This window comes from Hemiscyllium ocellatum, chromosome 2, assembly GCF_020745735.1.
Source record: "Hemiscyllium ocellatum isolate sHemOce1 chromosome 2, sHemOce1.pat.X.cur, whole genome shotgun sequence".
NCBI lineage: Eukaryota > Metazoa > Chordata > Chondrichthyes > Orectolobiformes > Hemiscylliidae > Hemiscyllium > Hemiscyllium ocellatum.
This window is the reverse complement of record NC_083402.1, coordinates 95,099,478-95,114,688: the sequence shown is the minus strand read 5'-3', so window position 1 is coordinate 95,114,688 and position 15,211 is coordinate 95,099,478.

The window sequence follows — 15,211 nt, the reverse complement described above, 5'->3', positions numbered from 1 at the left end:
ATGGTCTGCATGATTGTTGCTGTCAAATGAAAGCCAATCATTGTGCTGCGTTATTACATCGTCAGTAGAGACCAAAGCTTTAAAAGTTACCTGCTGTGGGTGGAATTGGAGGTGTCTTATGAAAACATATGGATTTATTGTCCTTGTTTTTATCTGTTGTCAATTTTCACTAGGTGCAGGGAATGATGGGATGAATGTGGATTGAGAAGGAATGGTCCTCCAAGCTGTCTGTTCCACCACCACAAGCTTTTACACGTGGCAGGTGTCATATTTGTTGTGTTATCAGTAAGGAACACAGACTAGATAGCATTCACTCTGTTTACTGGAATACAGGTTTATTTAAGAGCTCAGACTACAGCTTGCAATTATAAATAATTAGGTATGCAATCTATTTCTAGCATGCCTCTCCTGGGCTGTACATGACAATTGGTCACACAGTTTCATCCTCATCCTTGGCTCATTAACATATTTCGCTCCTATTGCAGGCAGCAAAGACACAATTAGCAGTGATCCTAGCTGAGTACAACTTCTGCAGTCCAGTCTTATGAAATTGATTTTGTCTTGGGAAATGAAATTCATTCCCAAGACAAAATGTTGCTTTAATAAAAATTCATTTCAATACAGTTTCTAAAGATTGAAACAGAGAAAACAATTAAAATTGACACTGATATATGTCTATATTTAGTGGATAAATTTAAAATCTGAGCCACTGGGACAGTCAATTCTCTTCTAGCATTAGGAATATAAAATTCAATCTCTTCACATTTTTGAAATTTTGATAATATCAAGATTTGGAAAGAGGATTTTGAATCTAGTTGTAAAACAATATAATAGTGTGAGGTCTTATAAGGGTAGATTGGATAGACTGGCCTTGTTTCAACTGGAGGTTAAACAAGTGAGATCCTAAATGTTCTTGACAAGTTGGACATAGAAAAGATGTTTCCTTTTGTGGGTCAGTCCTGAATTAAGGACGCTGTTTTAAAATTAGGGGTTGAGGACAGAAAGAGATAAATCATTTCATTCGGGGATACACAACTTCAGAACTCTGTTTCAGAAGACAATGTCTTTAAGACAAAGATAGATGATTTTTGTTAGGCAGTGGAATCAAATGTTATTGGGGACTAGAAGACAAGTGAAAATTGGAATTCAAGCAGATCAGCCATGATATTGTTAAGTGATGAAGCGGACTTCAGGGGCTATATAATTACTCATATGTTTGTATCACATAGTCCAAACTAAGTGTGACATGAGACCACTGCCCTCATGTGTGGCTTGTTACAAATTATTGCAATTCTACGAAGCAACAAGTTTGAATGTAAGATGGAATCAATTCTGTAAGTCATTAGCAGCTGCAAAATTTGGCTCCACAGTAATCAGTAGCCTAGTTGCCCTACATATCCCTTATTCTTTCATCTTATTAAGCCAGGCTACCAACTGTGGTTCAATTGCAGTGTAAAAGTGCAACCTACACTCGGCATACTTAAAAATTTGGTTCCACCCTAGTGAAGCTACAACAAAAGGCTACAAGCATACTAAACAGCAGGAGCAACATGCTATAGAGAAAAATAGGTTGTTCTCATTATTGAAAGCTAATCATCTCAACCCAAGTGTATTGCTGCAGGCATTCCTCTGGATAGATATTTTTCATCAACCTATTCAAGCATGTTATTACATTCCACTAGATCAGGATCTGAACACAGTACTTTTGGTTCAGAGTTAGGGACAGTACCAGTGCACTACAAGAACCCTAATTTCCTTTCGGTACTGTCCTGGACCTAACAATCTTCAGATGCTTCAACAGTGATCTTGTCGTAAATTAGATCCAAATTAGAGATATTTACTGGTGTTTGCATAGTTTAAAGCTCATTTGCAATGCCATGGAAGACATGCACCAAACTCACAACAACATTTGAGTTTGGACTAACAATTATACTATAAATGTGCCAGGGAATGAAAGGACAGAAAGACCTGAGTGTTTATATGTGCAAAATCATTGAAGGTGCTAGGACAGGTTGAGACTGTGGTTAATAAAAAATATAGCAAGTTAGGGAGTTACATTAAACTTGTGTAAATTACTGGTTGAGTCTCAACTGGAGTGATGCATTCAGTTCTGTTCACCAGGTGTTAGAAAAAATGGCATCAGAGAGGGAAAGGTTCACTAGAATAGTTCTGAGGATGAGGAATTTTAGTAGATAGACTAGAGAAGTTGAGACTGCTGTCTTTTGAGTAGAGAAGGAACAAAGAAGATTTGAGAGGCGTTCAAAGTCTTGAGGTATGTGGACAGAATAGATTAGGCAAAAAGTGTTGCAATTGTTGGAAGGAGTGAGAGCCAAATGACACAGATTAAGGCAATTGGCTAAACATGGTGGCTTGGGGAAACACAATTGTTGAAAAAAAAGCACATGCTGTTAAAAATTTTCATTTTGTCCTCATCAGGATAGATACAAGAAGACCACATTTTAAAGGACACAACTTATACCAGATGAAAAGTATCTGATTTGTTGACAGTTGGCATCTGGTTAGTCAAGATGTTACTACAGTGAATGCAGCATGAAACAAATGTTCCCAGGCTTCATATCAAATAGTAATTCATTTTGGTTTATCATGACAGACAGAGTCATGACCATTCTAAACAGAACATGCTTACAAAACTCAGATCATAGTAGTCTAGTGGTTGGATAGCACTAACTGAACAATACAATTTGTATTCAATTTATCGCAAGCATGGGAACAACTATTCCCTGGAGCATACTACAAAGCAAGACCACAACTAATCAGACTCCTCATGTCAACCAATCAGCACTCTATCTCATGCAGTACAAATTGTTATCCCTTTAGATTTGGTATTCTTACATCTGTCCTAAACAGTGCAAAACAAATGCTTTCATGGCATACCTTGTTATCAGCAATAGTCATTTCTCTATCACCTTTTTACATAGCAAATAATTAATGTCTGGAATGCTCTATCTGAGTGTGTTGTGGAGTTTTCAAGAGGGAATTAATTTTTATATAAATTGGAAGAATCTGCAGATGAGAAGGTGAGGAGTGTGAGAGTGAATTGTTCCCTCAGAGAGAAATTAATTACACATGGGAGTGAATATCTTTGGGAAAAAGTGAGGACTGCAGATACTGGAGATCAGAGCTGAAAAATGTGTTGCTGGAAAAGCGCAGCAGGTCAGGCAGCATCAAAGGAGCAGGAGAATCGACGTTTCGGGCATAAGCCCTTCTTCAGGAATATCTTTGTACTGTCATCATCCTATGATTCTACAAGTCAATAATTAACTCCAACAAATGAAACTCATAGAATGAAAGAACTGTTAAGACAGTATAGAGTCATAGACATTGAGTCATAGAGTCATACAGCATGGAAACATGTGTTTTGCTGTACTTTTGATTGTGGACTCAAATAGAAAAAGCATTCTATTAAAAACTAAGAAACTAGAAGGAATTGCTCACCTTTTAGAAGCTATTTACCCAACACTTACTATAAATGCTGTTTGTTCAAGCATTGAGAGGAAATCTAGATGCAGATGAACTCGAGCCAAAATATGCAAACTGATGGAGATTTAGCCAATAACAAACAGCTGATTGGTCTAGGGAATTATAACTCACTGTCAGTGACAAAGGGCTTCTGCACAACAATTGTGCAGTTGGCTCCCAGGTTGCTAAACAGGAGGTGACTATGAAGAGGAAGGAGCTGCCCTTCTCTGAGCAGTAAAATATATCTCCATTCTGAAGAAAACCTGTTTATTTCACCTCTTCAGTTCCTCTAAGCTGTGCCTATTAACCAGTAAGTCAGAGACCTTTGTAAATGTGAACCAATTATTCTTTGCCTCCAGCAAGCAAGTGGAAGTACAAGGAGATGGAAGATCAGGGAGTAACATGTCCTGACAAGCCAACAGGGTCATCAAAGTGAATCCTGTGAATAGGGACTGATGATCTGCCTTCCTATTCTTTCTTTCTGCACAACACATCTATGTTTCTTTGTGTCTATCTGCTTGTGTATGTAGATTTAATAAGGTGAGTTAGCCTTTTAACTAGATTGACAAAATGTTGACAATCCATTAGTTTACCTGTGCTAAAGCATGTTTATTTATAATAATTAGTAATCCTTGGTGAGTACAGAAATCTAGTCTGTCATTATCTTAACCTGAGTCTAAAAGACAGGTTGGGGAATTTTGTGTATTTTTGTAAAATCATCAACCTTTTTGATAACTCTGGGAATAGTAGGGCTTGATTTCCAGTTCATCACCCTGGGGAGAGGGGATGGACCACTGACTTTAATAAGGGTGACAGCTGCCAATTAAATAATTAAGGCACAGCTCTGATTCCATTGACAACTGGGTGGGTTTGTCCCCAAGCACTGTGTGCAGTTTTCTAATCAACCTGTTTGGGCATGTTATGACACACCTCTGGAATGGCTCCTGCCCGAAACGTCAATTTTCCTGCTCCTCGGATGCTGCCTGACGTGCTGTACCTTTCCAGCACCACTCTAATCTTGCCGCCTCTGGAACATGTGAGACTTGAACCCAGACTTGCTGGCCCAGAAATAGGGGAATTATCATTGCACAACAAGAGTTCTCTGCCTTCTGTTTCCAAATATTTTCTAATCAACCTATTCAGAGATGTTATTACACATCTTGGGACTTGAACCCAGGTCTTCTGACTCAGAATTAGGGATACTACCACTACAACACAAAGTCCTTAATTATACATGTTCTAAATGAACTTGTTCAGAGATATTATGATACTGACATGGGTGAGATTTGAACCTGATTCTTCTGGTTCAACAGTAGGGAATCCCACCACCTGTATTAAATTCAGCAGCTTAATTTCTCATTGATAGTGATTAGTACCAGATACATTATCATTTCAATTAAGAGAAGATACAGTGCACAGGCATTCAAAAACATTTTGTGAACTTAGATCAAAGTGGATTATTAATAATAAGCTAATTGCTGTCACATGATTTTTTATATGTATATATTTATTGAAAAAAACAAAACAAAAATGTTTTACGTGCATAAGTACAGAAACGTTGCAATAATATTGTTCTATTATAGCATATTACAGAAACGTTGACAATAAACTGCGTACTGTTCTTCTAGATGCAATTTCATATTTAATTAACTTAACCCAAATTAGCATAAACTCAAATTAAATAAAATAACTTTAAATTAGGTTACAATCCACTAAAACTAAATTACACTACATAGTACTATATTACATTACTCCACTCGCCACACCTCCAAGGCTCCCGTCCACAGATTCAATAGTTATTATACCTGTATTTACTAGGCCTCCCCCACCCCCCCATCAGGGTCCTGACCACCTTATGCAGCCCTCGTGGAAATATAAAGACCCTAATCAGTACCGCCGACAGGTCCATGTCTATGTAATTTAGAAAGGGCTGCCATGTCTTATAAAATTGCTCCCTTCCGTGGCGCACCATACTTGTCAGGTAATCTTAAGGGATGTGCTCCATCACAAATCTGAGCCACCCTGCAAGACCTGGAGGCTTTCCTGATATCCAATTCATTAGAATGTTCTTCCTCGCCCAGGGTGTAAGAATACTGAATAACCTCTTCCCATGCTCAGCTAAAGAGGGAAAGTTTAGTAGCCCCAAAAGAGGGACACTGCATCCTCCCTAACTTCTATTCCCAGGATCCTCTCCAGCTCATTCACTACGGCCCCCCAGTATCCACGGATCTTGTAATATGACCATAAGCAATGTGTAAGGGTGCCAATATTGTTTTTACATATGGGACTTTTCAGGGAAGATCCTTTCTTAAACTTTGCTAACGTCTCTGGTGCCATATGGGTCCTGTAGACGATTTTAATTGCATCTTTTGTGCCTTATTGCATATTGAAATTTTCTTTACATTCCTCCATATATCCTCCCATGTTTCAGATGAAATTTCTTCCCCAACTCCTGATTCCAAATCTCATGGAGTCTCTCCATATCCCCAATGCATTCCCTCTCTGCAGATGACACATGGTATGAACTGAAAGAATGCCCCCACACTGGAGCACTCTTCATTCTATATTTAACTTGTAGGGCTGGGTCAAGAGCGTGGTCTTCTTCTGTATGTAATCCCTAACCTAGAAATATTGAAAAAGGTCCCTATTAGAGATTCTGTACTTCTGACCCAATTGGCTGAAAGACCTCTCCCTCAAATAAATCTCCCAGACAGGAGATTCTCTTACCCTCACATGCTCTGAAGCCAGAGTGCCTTGACCCCGTTCTAAATCCTGGGGCTCCCACTAACTGGGTTAATGGCAAAGTCTTAAGAAAATTGCCCTCACCTTGCCACATTATCCTTCATGCATTTACGATAATCAGACTCTCACAGTGCTCAACTACCAACTTCATCTTATCCATTAGTAATAAGTTTGTGAGGGTACATCTCACCTGCGAGGCCTATACATCATTCCTTTTCGACTTCGAGTCATTGCGCACCCATTTGCCTACATATGACAAGAGGGTGCCTATTTGGTATCTCTTCAGATCCACCCCCAAATCCTGCAGAAGTTGCAACTTGGTAAATTTAATTAGGGGGCACCTATGGCACCAAATAAATGATTCAAGTCATCCCGTAAACCTCCACCGCACCTGTTTGGGTAATAACAACTGGAGCATCCTCATTGGATATAACAACATTCATTTTAATCAAGACTATACAGCTTAGCCATGCTATGGGTAGTCCCTTTCGTTGCTGCAAGTCCTGCTTTATTCTCTCAAACAGTTGCGCAAAGTTAGTTCGGTACAGCTGCCGGAAGATAGGGGTAATAAAAATTTCCAGATAGTGAAAACCTTTCTGTGACCATCTAAAAGGAAACCCCATCCTCCAGCTTTGGCGCTTCCACCAATCCCCCATGGGCATGACTTTCAATTTTGTGAACTTTATCCTGTATCCCAGAAAACTGCTGAATTATTTAACTTTTTGTATTAGCAGGGGTATGGACTTTTCAGGGTTAGCCAAAAACAGAAGGACATCGTCTGCAGAGAGAGTGATTTTGTGTTCCCTAACTCCTACATTTGGTGCCATTATTTCAGGGTCCTTTCAGATTGCCTCCGCCAGTGGTCCAAGTACCAAGGTGAACAGCAGCGGTGACAGGGGACATCCCTGTTGGCTGATCACATGATTTTTAATGAATGGAAGGAAATAGTATGGTATTCTGTTTTCTAAGTGACAGCTTGGCTCAAAGGGAGCCTGCTATTATTTATTAGAAAACTGAGAGTTCAAGACCTACACTAGGATTTCAGCAAATAATCTAAGCTGACAGTTCAGAGATTTATTGTCCATGGTGATTTTTCAGATGTGATTTTTCACAAACTGCGGTCCTGACTGCTTGTTAAGTTCATAGAACAATGTCAATGACCTATTAAAAAATAAGTTTTCCTCATGTTTTGACTAACATTTATGCTCAGCCAAAACTAACAAAAAGATTCCATTCTTTTATGCCATTTCTGTGTGCAGGTTAACTGTTGTTTGTCTAAATTACAGTGACTATACTTGAAAAGTAATTCACTGACTTTGATGCACTTTGAGACTTCCGGAGAACATTGTGTTCCACGGCTCTATTAAATGGGGCTGTTTGCCAGAAAACTGGAGAGTGCTTAATATGATACCCATAATGCTTACGGTTAAGAAAGTTTTAGAAATGTTAATGAGAGAAAATTACGTTAACCATGGAATTACATAGAATTACCACCCTCAAATGATCTTCATCTGTCATTTACAGCAAACCAAGACCAATTAATATTTCAATATTTATCATTTTGAAGAGCAACTAGGAAAGGACTGTAAATGCTGGTCTAACTCGGGTGGCACGCTGGCACAATGGTTAGCACTGCTGCCGCATAGTGCCCGAGACGCAGGTTCCTGCCTCAGGTGACTCTCTGTGTGGAGTTAGCACAATCTCCCTGTGACTGTGTGGGTTTCCTCCCACAGTCCAAAAACGTGCAGGTTAAGTGGGTTGGCCGCACTAAATTGCTCGTAGTGTTAGGTGCAGGGGGGTGGGTTGTGCTTTGGCTGGTCAGTGTGGACTTGAAGGGCCTGTTTCCACACTGTAAGTAACTAGCAACTTCCACATTTCATAAATGTAAAAAAAAGTCAATCAATTCTATCTCGTGAAACAGGATAGCATTTTAACCAGTCTACCTCACAACATTTTGAGATGCGCGCACAATCTAAAGCCAAACAATTAAAGGAATCTGCAACTAATATATTTATCACAGGATTAAAATTTCTTGTGATCAGCAGTAAAATTTTCAGATTCACCATTATCATCACCTCCTGCCTTAAAACTATGTTCTTCATTTGCCAATTCAAATATCCTCTAAATAATTCATCAGCTAACTATGATGTCTTAGCTAAATCATGTATTCACTTTTCATGAGCATTCCTTGGATTAGTCCATATTATTGTTTCGATTTCATCTCTTGTCAATATAACTGAGTGTGCTGCATACCTTTTTATCACCTACAGTTAACACCTGTGCCCAGTATCTGGACCATATTAAAATAATTGAAGTGTTCCTTTTTTTATATCAATGCAGAATGTCTCAGTTGTTCCACGATTGTTTGCCCATGATTTTATTTTGAGGCAACAGATATCTGATGTAAAAAAAAATCTTCTCCCCTAATAGCCAGACACTAGTTGATTGTCCATATCACTTGGCACAATCCAGTAACAAACACAAATGCTTAACCAGGGATCCTCAAATTAAATTTTGTCAGTGTTTTGGAACTTTTGTTTTGGAGTCCATTATCTGTTCTTTCAATGGAATGCTTATCAATTTTACAAAACCCATCAAATTCTGACCTTACTGCATGAGAATTCAGGTCATATTTCTTGTAGGTATGATCCAGGAAATCTATTAAAAGGTCCATGCCTCCATCATGAATCAACAAACAAGCTTCTATTTCAGAGCGTATCCAATTGATTATAGCCTCATTGTTCTACTAGTCAGATAGATCAGACTTTTGAAATGTCAGAGGCTAATTGTACCTGAACAATTTGTCTGTCTACCATATGTCATAATTGTAGCGCTTGTAATGAGGTCAGCTAGGTGGACCTCATAAAATATGAGTTCTTTATTTGGGACTGTTAATCTGGTCCAATCCGGGATCCCTGGCTGATAGATAGGAACAAGAATGTCAGACACCCTGTTCACTTTAAGAGCTGGCTGTAAGGGAACTGGATCAATGTGAAGGATTCTCAGCATGTCAATGAAGGGTGACTTGATGACAGGATATAGCCTCTGTAATTTTACTTCAGGGGCTCTCCTGTACAAATTCACTCACAACAGTTGTCTTTGAATTGGGGTAAGCATTTCTCCCATCATGACATTATTCGTGAAGCTGGATTTACTTGATACTGCCAACAAAGACTGGGCCCAGTATATGGAAATAATGTGATATTTTTTCTGGGCAAATGACATTGGGGCAGATGACAAACAACAAGTAATACTCCTGACAGCTTGTGGGCCTGCAGCTTTTTTGGTTATTAAGAGCCTAACCTTCACTGAGGCACCAGATACTAAAGAGTTGAGGAATTTAGTTAAGAAATATTATGACCCAAACCTCCTCTAATTCTGAGATGCTGTTTGTTTTGCTCAGCAATTCAAGAACCACAGGAATCTGTAATGGGATTTTTGACTAGGTTGACTGGCAGAGGCATGTGACTTTGGTTTGACCCTTAATGAGATGCTGACAGATCATTTGGTATGTGAGATTAATGATGTAGTCATGCAAAAGTGCCTACCAACTGCACTTCAAACAGGCATTAAAATTGGCTTTATCATTGGAAAATGTGACAAGTGGAGCATATGAGTTACAGGGTATTCCGATGGAAGTAGACACCCTCGCCAATCTGACAGCTTGAGGAATACCACTTGAGTGAAGGCAGTGCATTCAGACATTTTCCGAATAGAGAGACTCTAGGTCAGCCCACAGCAAAACCCAAAAAAAGCCACGACTCACGCAAACAGTTAAAATTTTCTTCTGGATCCGGGCTATCAAGCCAGTGTAGTTGCAACCAATAAGTAGACTCGTGACGGAAAATATTCTACATGATCTAAATTGAGTAAGAGTACTCATAAGGTGGTATCCAGAATGGAAAGTCCACCTACATCTGCTTTGGAACAGTTAAATTGCTTAGCAGCATCCAAATCCAAATGCATCAAAATAATTGATAGGTGAAATGGTCAGCTGGTTCACCTTCAACAACGTTTGCTCTGGCCTCCAACCCTGAAGTTTGCACTAGACCTTGGCTAGACCAGGAGCCTATACCAGGGAACCATTACAGATTAAGAGGACAAATTTGGTTCCAATCTCCTATGAGAAGCAATTGGTTCAGTTTGCACTGATTATAGTAAAAGGCTTAGGCCTGATCTTGGTGGGGCAAAATTGGTTGAGAAAGATTTACCTAGATTGGCTCAACACTTTTTGTTTAGAAAATGGCTATCTGAATGAAGTCCTAATTTAATTAGGTTTTTCAAGAGATTATAGGGATTGTTAAAGTACAAAAGGCTACCTTGCATATTGACCAGGAAACAATTCCACAATTTTATAAGGCCCACGCAATGCCATTTGCCTTACATGTGAAAGTAGAGGCAGAAATCAAAAGGCTGGAAAGTAAAGGAATCGTCAAACCTGTCTAGTTTGTGGAATGGGCAGTATCAGTCATATCAGTTGTGAAGCCCAACACGTCAGTCGGCTTTCTGGGCATTTTAAGCAAACGATAAACTACTTTCATAGCTGAATAAATATCCAATCCCTTGCATTATGGATTTTTAAGTAAGCTGGCAGGGGAACTGTCCTTCACGATGTTGGACATGAGTTATGCATATTTGTAGTCGTGGTTAGATGAGGATTCACAGAAGTATGCTATAATTAATGGGGTGACATGGTGGCTCAATGGTTAGCAGTGCTGTCTCACAGTGCCAGGGACTCAGGTTCAATTCCTGGGTTTCCTCCAGGTGCTCTGGTTTCTTCCCATAATCTAAAAATGTGCAGGTGAATTAGCCATATTGTTAGGTGCATTAGTCAGTGATAAATCTAGGGGAATGGGTCTGGGTGGGCTACTCTTTAGAGGGTTGGTGTGGACTTGTTGGGCTGAAGGGTCTGTTTCCATACTGTAGGGAATCTAATCTAATATCCAAAAGGATATGGACCAATGTACAAGACTCCCATTTGGGGTATCATTAGCCAATGCAATTTTTCAGCAGGTGATGCAAAACATTTTACAAGTTCTGCCCCAGATCTCCATTTCTCTAGATGGCATGCTAATAACAGGGAAGACCAATAAGGAGCACTGAGAGAACTTGGGCATAACCCTTAGATAGGCAGACATACACTTTAGGCAGGGAAAGTGTGTGTTCCAGGCATCCCAAGTAATCTACTTGAGCTACAGAGTCCCTAAGAACAGGTTACACCCGTTGGAAGATGACGCAAGGGGCAATCAAAGTTGCCCTGGCTTCCACGTCTATACTGGAGCTTCGGTCTTTTCTTGGGCTAGTGAATTATGATGGAAATTTCATGCATTATCTAGCTTCCATCCTCACACCATTGCATTAAGTCTTAAAAAGGGTCAGCTGTGGATATGGCTGCATAGCCAAGCCATAGCTTTCAGGGAATTTAAGGAACAGCTATCATCCTCTGAGGTGTTGGCCCACTATTGATCCCATGCAAGATCTGGTATTGATGTTTAATGCCTCCCTGCATCGGAGTATTGTAAGTTCATCAGTGGGTCAATGGAGAGGAACACTCATTCCATATCATCCAGGACTTTGGCTACTGTGGAGCATAAATATGCCCAGATAGAGAAGGACGGTTTGGTGACCATATTTGAATTCAAGAAGTTCCACCAGACATATACCTTTACAGACATAAATTTGTAACAATAACAGATCAGAAACCCGTACCTCTTAAGGTCTATTTAAAGAGGGCAAGGCAGTGCCGCCTATTGTTTCAGGTTTAATTCAGCAGTGCGCTACAATACTAAGTGCACATATTTACAATTTGGAAGACTCCCCAGGAGGCCAAGTAGCAAATGCAGATGTATGGAGGCACATCCTGCTGACAGATACACCATTGGTGGTACCATCTCTGTTGGAGTCCATTATAGTTTTAAATTTTCTGGACACACTTCCAGTCACAGCTGACAATATCAGATTTTGGGCACAAAGATTCAGTCCTGGCAAAACTGGATCAGCTGGTAGTGATTAGGGAAACAAGAGGGGCATCACAATTAGAATTGAGACCTTTCTGGAACCGGAAAGACCTGATCACAGTAGAGGAAAACATACTTTTTGGGAACAAGAGTGATTTCCGAGCAAAGGTTGGTGCCAGATACTGGTTGAACTCCACCACGGTCATCCAGGGGTTTCCAAAATGAAAATGTTTGTGAGAAGCTATACCTGGTGGCCAGGACTGGATGCAGATAGAGTCACATTAGTGGGGCAGTGGACAGAGTGCTACCTCACAATGCCAGGGACTCATGTTCAATTCCAGCACTTCAAGGCTCACTGTGTAGACTTTGCACATTCTCCTCATGTCTGCATGGATTTCCTCCAGGTGCTCTGGTTTCCTCTCACAGTCCAAAGATGTGCATGTTTGGTGGATTGGTCATGCAAAATTGTCTATAGTATTTAGGATGTGCAGTCTGGGTGGGTTAGCCATTGGAAATGCAGGGTTACAAGTATAGAGTAGGAGGGTGGGTCTGCGTGGAATGCCCTTTGGAGGATTAGTGTGGACCCGAGGGGCCAATGATCTGTTTCCATGCTGTAGGGATTCTATGATTCCTGCGAATATTTGGCAGTAAGCCACATACAGAAATCAAATAATCCAGATTGATCTGTCAAAGTAATGCTGAGACCAGTGGCACTTGTTATTATGCACAACGGGACAACAAATTCAAGTAAGAGGCACATCATGGATAACTTAAGACTCCAAAATCCCAGTTCAACTTGTTAACATAGAACATTACATACAACATTACAGCACAGTACAGGCCCTTCGGCCCTCGATGCTATGTGCCTCTTATGAAATGTTTGAATAGTGTTAAGTCCTTCGCAATGCAGATATGAATATAATTTGTTACAGTAAGTTAAGACATTTCCATTTTGATCTAAATGCCCTTCTAAATGATAAATCTTGACTACAGTCCTATTGAATAATAGGATTGTAATATTAGGGGATTTTAACTTTTCATAGTCTGGGACTGCCATAGTGTTAAGGGCTTGGATAGGGAGAAATTTGCTAATTGTGTTCAGGAAATATTTCTCAGTCAAAATGTAGATGTACCGACATATACCTAGGAGAGAAGGGGCAAATCCTGACCTCCTCTTGGGAAATAAGGCAAGGCAAGTGACTGAGGTTTTGGTGGGGGAGCACTTTGGCATCAGTAACAATAATTCTATTAGTTTTAAAATAGTTCAGGGAAAAGATAAGTCTAGTCCATAAGTTAAAGTTCTAAATTAGCGCAAGGCCAAGTATGATGGGATTAGACAGGAACTTTTCAAAAGTTGATTGGAGGAGACTGTTCTCCTGTAAAAGGGTGACTGGCACATGGGAGACTTTCAAAAGAAAGATAGTGAGAGTTCAGGGCCAGCACGTGAAAGGGCAAGGCTGGCAAGAGTAAGGAAAACTGGCTGACTAGAGATATTGAGGCTCTGATCAAGAAAATGCAGGAGGTTTAGGTAGCTGGGATCAAGTGAATCCCCTGAGCAGTAAAGGGGCAGGTGTAGAAGTACACTCAAAAGGGAAATCAGGAAGGCAAAAAGGAGCCATGAGCTGGCCCTGGCAGATATGGTAAAGGAGAATCCAAAAAGATTCTACAAGTATATTAAGGACAAAGAGTAACCGGAGTCTAAAACTAGAGGCCTTTGGTTTAAGGTGAGAGAGGAAAGATTCAAAAGGTCCTAAGTGGCAACTTTTTCATGCAGAAGGTGGTAAGTGTATGAAATGAGCTGCCAGAGATGGAGGCTGGTACAACTACAATATTTAAAAGACATATGAATGGGCACATGAATAGGAAGAGTTTAGAGAGGGATATAGGGCAAATGCTGGTAAATGGGACTAGCTTTACTTAGGATATCTGGTCGGGATGAATGAGTTGGACTGAAGGGTCTGTTTTCATGTTGTGCATCTCTCTGACTCTATGAATAGGGCCCCTTAAACATCAACTGGGTTGTCTATGTGTGGAACCACAGCAGATGGATGAAATCCTAAACATGGAGAAAGACATGGAAGCTAGAGAGCTTAGGGGAGTAAATTGTGAGTTCTTGAAAAGAGTTGAAAAATGTGATGCTGGAAAGAGTCCACAATACAGAAGAGGAGGTGCTGAGGTCTTAATCTTAAGGACCTGTATCCCAGGACATTGTGGGAAGCTTGGGGAAAATTGAGTGGCCCCGGCCATATTTGTATCATTGACAGCTATAGGTAAATGCAGAAAGACTGGAAACTGGTTAATGTTGTACCATTATTTAGAAACACTGTAAGGAAAAGCCAGGAAGCCACAGACCAGTGAGCCTAATGTCAGCGGTGGGTGAGTTTTCAGAGGAGATGTAGGATCTACAAGTAGTTGGAAAGACAAGGATTGATTAGGAATAGTCAGAATGGTTGTGTGTGTGGGAAATTGTGTCTCTGAAATTTGAGTTTTTTGAAGAGGTCACCAAGAAGCTACATGACAGCAGAGTAGTAGATGTCTGCATTGATTTAGCAAGACCTTCAGCAAGGTACCACATGGTAGACTGATTAATATGGTTAGATCACATGGGGTCCAGGGAGAACTAGCCAATTGGATACAAAATTGGCTTGATGGTAGGATACAGAGGGTGGTGGTAGAGGGTTGTTTTTCAGGCTGGAGGCTTGTGAGAACCCACAGCTTTAGCATTTTATGCCCAAGAATTGCGGAAACTGATTATGCTCATCAACCACAAAGATTTCATTAGGAGCTTGAAAATTATGTAAGATGTATTGGAACTTCAGCACATTTCTAGTTTGTAGTATCTCATATGCTACAAATAGGCAGTTTACTGCTTTTTGATTGGATCTATCAATAGGTAATAAAAGAAATGCCCAAACTTTGCTGATACTGTAAGTGTTTCCCTTACATAAGGCAAAAGGTTAACAGCTGGAGGACATAGCTAAGTCACCCTGTGTGAGGTGCTGCTCTAGGAACCCAGTGCAGGAACCATGTCC